This window comes from Lissotriton vulgaris, chromosome 12, assembly GCF_964263255.1.
Source record: "Lissotriton vulgaris chromosome 12, aLisVul1.2, whole genome shotgun sequence".
Taxonomy (NCBI): domain Eukaryota; kingdom Metazoa; phylum Chordata; class Amphibia; order Caudata; family Salamandridae; genus Lissotriton; species Lissotriton vulgaris.
This window is the reverse complement of record NC_141700.1, coordinates 88,623,457-88,628,427: the sequence shown is the minus strand read 5'-3', so window position 1 is coordinate 88,628,427 and position 4,971 is coordinate 88,623,457. Positions and strand designations below refer to the sequence as shown.

General features: G+C 46.4%; 1 pseudogene; it reads right to left on the bottom strand.

Moving 5' to 3' along the window:
• Nucleotides 1–1,620: 1,620 nt before the first annotated feature.
• Nucleotides 1,621–4,229, bottom strand: LOC147673442 (uncharacterized; annotated as a pseudogene).
• Nucleotides 4,230–4,971: the final 742 nt, after the last annotated feature.

Below are 4,971 nucleotides of genomic sequence, written 5' to 3'. Positions count from 1 at the left end.
AATACTCGCCTCCGTGTCTTGAATAAAATTAAGACTTTCCGTCATAAGAACTAGGAAAATCTACATTTTATGTCAAGAATGGAGGCTCCTATTATGCTTGTTCAAAGCATATCAACAACAAAAGAAGAAGCAGTAACAACAGGTTTACAATAAAATGTTTTGAAAACAGTATCATTAGACCAATCTGCTGATTTCAGGATATCCTCCAAACGAGAGCCTGCCCAAAAGGCTTTAGAGGCCATAGCACCCCTAGCGGAGTGAGAACCAAAAGCAGTAATGCCGATGCCCACGAGGGACATGATCCACCTCACCCAATGGGCTAGAGTGGCAGAGGACACAGGATGATGGGGTTTGCGAAAAGAAATGAGCAATTGCGAATGAGAGGAAGACCTGAGATCAGCAGTTTTCTGTTCGTAACTTTTCAGGCATTGTCCAACACAGAGCTGAGGCTGAGAAGGAAAATAGGGATAAAACACAGATTGCAAATTAGTTTTGGTACGCCTGTGAACATGAAACAAAACACCAGAAGGCGAAAATTGTCTGGAAGACAAATCCAAAGCGTTGACATCAGAGACACGTTTGATTGAAATTAAACATAATAACATGGTAAGTTTGGCTGAAAGTATCTTGAGAGAAAGAGCATCATTGTCAGGCCATGAGATAAACAATTTGAACACCAAATTAACATCCCATAAAAAGGAATACTTAGCCAACGGAGATTTTGAGAATCGAACTCCACGAAGAAGACAACACCCCAAAGGGTGGGAACCTACTGGCTTGTTGTCAATGGGACAATTGTTCAGAGAAATAGCAGATCTGTACAGATTCACAGTGCAATGAGATTTACCCGCACTGGCCTCTGAAGCTAGGAAATTAACCACAAAGCTTAGAGGGGCTGAAAAGGGATCGACAGACCGTTCCATACACCAGCTTGCCCATAAAGTCCAAGCTGACTTGTAGGCTCTGGATGTACCAGGGGCCCAAGCTCTACTGATAGAGAGTGAAGCCTCCTGTGAAATGATGACGTCAGAAGAGGAAGCCCGGAAATCTTCCATGCAGACAGAACCAGAGATTGGTATAGAATCATGGCGTGGGGGAGACCCTGAGGGTCCAGCAGGAGGTCTTCGCTGAAGGGAAGAAGCACCAGAAAATCCACCGCCAGCTCCAGGAGTGAAGGGAACCAGATTTGAGATTGCCAGAAATGTGCCAGGAGAACCAAGGATGTCGACTGGCGACGCACCTGGGCCAGAACCCTGTTGATCATCAGGAATGGAGGAAACGCATAGTTGAGATGCAGGGACCAGTCCTGTAGAAAGGCATCCGTTGCCAGAGCGAGGGGATCTGGTCTCCAGCTGAAGAAAACGGGAAGTTGGGAATTGAGACAGGAAGCAAAAAGATTGATAGAAAAGGGACCCCATTTTTGGGAGAGAGAGTGAAAGACGGAGTGAAGCAGCTTCCAGTCGCTTGAATCTCGAAGGTAACGAAAGTGCCAATCTGCTATGGCATTGAGACTGCCTGGAAGATATTCTGCTCGAAGAGACAGCTTGTGTTGAAGACAGAATTCCCAAAGACTCTTTGCTTGCTCCGCGAGAGGCTTTGACTTTGTGCCACCTAGATGGTTTATGTAGCGGACCGCAGAAACATTGTCCATCCGAAGGAGAATGGAACAACTTGCCTTGTTCTTTGCCAGACTGCGGATTGCAAAGGAGCCTGCCAGCATCTCTAAACAATTGATGTGCAATGACGACTCCTCTGGCGACCATGTACCTCCAGTCGAGATTGAACCACATCGGGCGCCCCAACCCGACAGACTGGCATCTGATTCTAATACAAGATCTGGGGCCGTTGCAAAGATCGTTCTCCCGTTCCACGCATCTAAATGGTCGATCCACCATTGCAGTTCGAGACGGGACTCTAGGTCTCATTGGATGAGATCGGAGTACCCCAAGCCTTGGCGAAGATGTCTTATCTTTAAGCATTGTAGGGCTCGATAATGAAGAGACCCGGGAAAGATGGCTTGAATGGAGGCTGACAGAAGGCCCACGACTCCTGCAAGAGAACGCAGAGACACTTCGGAAAGACGAAGAATTTGACTTAACTCTGACCGAATGGCTGAAACCTTGGTTTTTGGAAGTTAAATAGATGCGGTGGAAGAGTCCACACGGAAGCCTAGAAACTCTACACTCTGAGAAGGGACTAACATAGATTTCTCGGAATTGATGAGGAAACCCAGTTCGAGGAGGAGAGACTGAGCGACATCGAGATGGGAAAGAAGAGTCTGCTTGTCTGTGTGCATGATCAAGATATTGTCCAGAAAAATGATGAGACGAATACCTAGGGAGCGCAGATAAGACACCACAGGCTTCATCACCTTGGTGAAGCACCAAGGAGCGGAAGAAAGTCAGAAAGGAAGCGAACAAAATCGGTAGGTGACACCTGACCACTGAAATTGTAGATATTTTGTGTGAGATTTGTGAATAGGAATTGAGAGATAGGCATCTTGAAGATCGCGTCTGACCATCTAATCGGATTGGCGTAAGGTATCTCTGAGATGGAGGATGGTCTCCATCTTGAAGTGGCGATAAACCACAAACTGATTGAACCACTTGAGGTTGATGACTGGATGAACTTTCTTGTTCTTTTTGCGAACCAAAAAGAGAGAGCTCAGGAAGCCCGATGGGTCGAAGGGAGTGACAAGGATGGCTTGTTTTTGAAGAAGATTTTGAATCTCCTGAGAGACGAGCAGAGCGACGTCTGCGGAAAAAACCATAGGAGGAGGAAAAATAGACTGGGAAGGTTGAGCGTAGAACTCTATGAGATAGCCCTGGACAGAATTGAGGACCCAGGGGTCTGCTGTGAGCGGGCGCCACCTGTGAAAAAAGAGAGCAAGACGACCTCTAATTGGAGGGGAAGGCCTCACCTTGGTTGTTGACGTTGCTGTTGTTGGAACGGAAACCTTTCTGTCCTCGGCCACGGAAGCCACGACCTCGTTGGGGGTAGAACTGTGGCTTGAATTCCTGATAGCCGGAATTGGCTGCACCTCTGGAACCTTGGTTCTGATAACCGCGGCCGGAAGAGCGGTTCCTGCCAAAAACCCGGGGGCCAAAAACTTTTTTGATGGGAAATTGGGCTTTGTCCAAGGAAGCAAAAGTGGACACATTTCGGCTGAGATCCTTGACAAGGGAATCACCAAACAAAAGTCCGTCAGCCTTGACACCAGGATCCTGGGAAGCCAAGTTAGCCAACTTCGGGTCCAATTCGATTAACAGGCCCTTACCGCGCTCATGAATGATCGCTGCATTTGCATTACCTAAAAGGCAAAAGGATCTCTGGAGCCACAAAAAAATTTCTTCAGGATTAAGGTCTGAACCTTCCAAACGGGCTGTCTCCGCCATATCCAAGACCCGAGCCAAAGGACCCACCACGTCCAACAACTTGTCCTGGCAAGTGGACCAAGCTTTATCCACACCCTTGCGTGGATCTTTGCCAAATTTCGAAAAGAAAGTAAGGAGAGGTTGATCTATGGAGGGAGTAACGGTAACATGACAAGGAAGGGAAGGTTTGGGACATTCGGATTTGAGTTTTGCCCGAACAGACTTGTCCAAGGGAAGACGGAGCTTAGATGATATGTATTCTCCCACATGAGGAGTGTGGAACCACTCTGTAGAATTAGGATGTCTGATAGTAGAGGGGTCAAACATAGGATTGCCCTCCGTGTCTAGCACGGGCTGAGACGCAAAAGCATCCAATCTAGCTTTCTTGGGAGAAGGAGGGTCAACCAATTGAAAGAAATCTGTCAAATCATCAGTGTCACCCATATCATCGTCATCATCCGTGTCAGGAATAGTGTCAATGACCAGCTTCTTAGGAACCTCCACATTTTTTGCCTCGGACTTACTTTTTGACCAAGAAACCTTAAACCCCTCTTTGGTAGGAGGCCTGGGAGGAACCACGTCCTCAGTCAAATGCGAGGAGGACTCGCAACCCAACAGTGACACATTTTTTGAAAGAGAAGTGGAAGGAACCAGTTTACGCTTTCTGCTTTCCCCCGCAGAATGGGCCAAAGCTTTGGTCATGAGGCTGATTAGTGAATTCTCCATGTGTTTGGAAACACGATTTATTGAAGCCTCGACAGCAGTCTCCACAGAATTATTGATAAACTGACTGAGGTCAGTCTTGAAAGCTTCGCTTTCCTCATTGTCCAACTCCTGTGAGCTTGGAATCTCCATGACAGAATATGCAGCGAGGGAAGGGTTAACAAGCACCAGGGAAAACAAAGGGGCGTAGATGGGCCGAATGGCAGGGAGACACTCCCCTGGGGGCGGGCACCACGTTCGTCAAAAAACGGGAGACAGACGAGCCGCAGGCAGTCACACAGAACACACTCGGGTAAGCAGCCGGTGAAGAGAAGGATAAATGAAGAGGGGGGTTTACCCAAATAAGTCACTGGGGACCTGGGTGCTATATGATATATGAGAAAAGGGTCCCAGTGAACCGTTTAGACATTAGTCATATTTATTTACAACAACAATAATAGAAACATTAAAGCAAAACACTGTAAATTAATCACAATGGGCAAGATCTACAATACATGAAATACAATAACAGTGCCCCAAGAAAGGAAGGAAAGAGGGAAATTAGCGTGATGCTGTGAGAAAGAAAGAAATAAATAAGAAATTATAATAGTTGTGACAAGCAATTATTTCAAAATCATTAACCATTTACAAACTAAGTTGGCTTCAGATCCCTGAGCCAAAACATGGAATCACAGATTTCCAAATATTTGTCAAGAATCATGTATTTGACGCTGGCATACTATATCCAAAAATTAGGAACGGCATCAATTAAGATGAAAAGAAAGTAGCCGTCGACGTTTCGACCCCACGCTACAACTGTAGGCGTACTTATGGCCTTACATCGGAGTCTTCTTCAGGACAAGAAGCGTAAAACCAAGGGTACACTATGATTTCT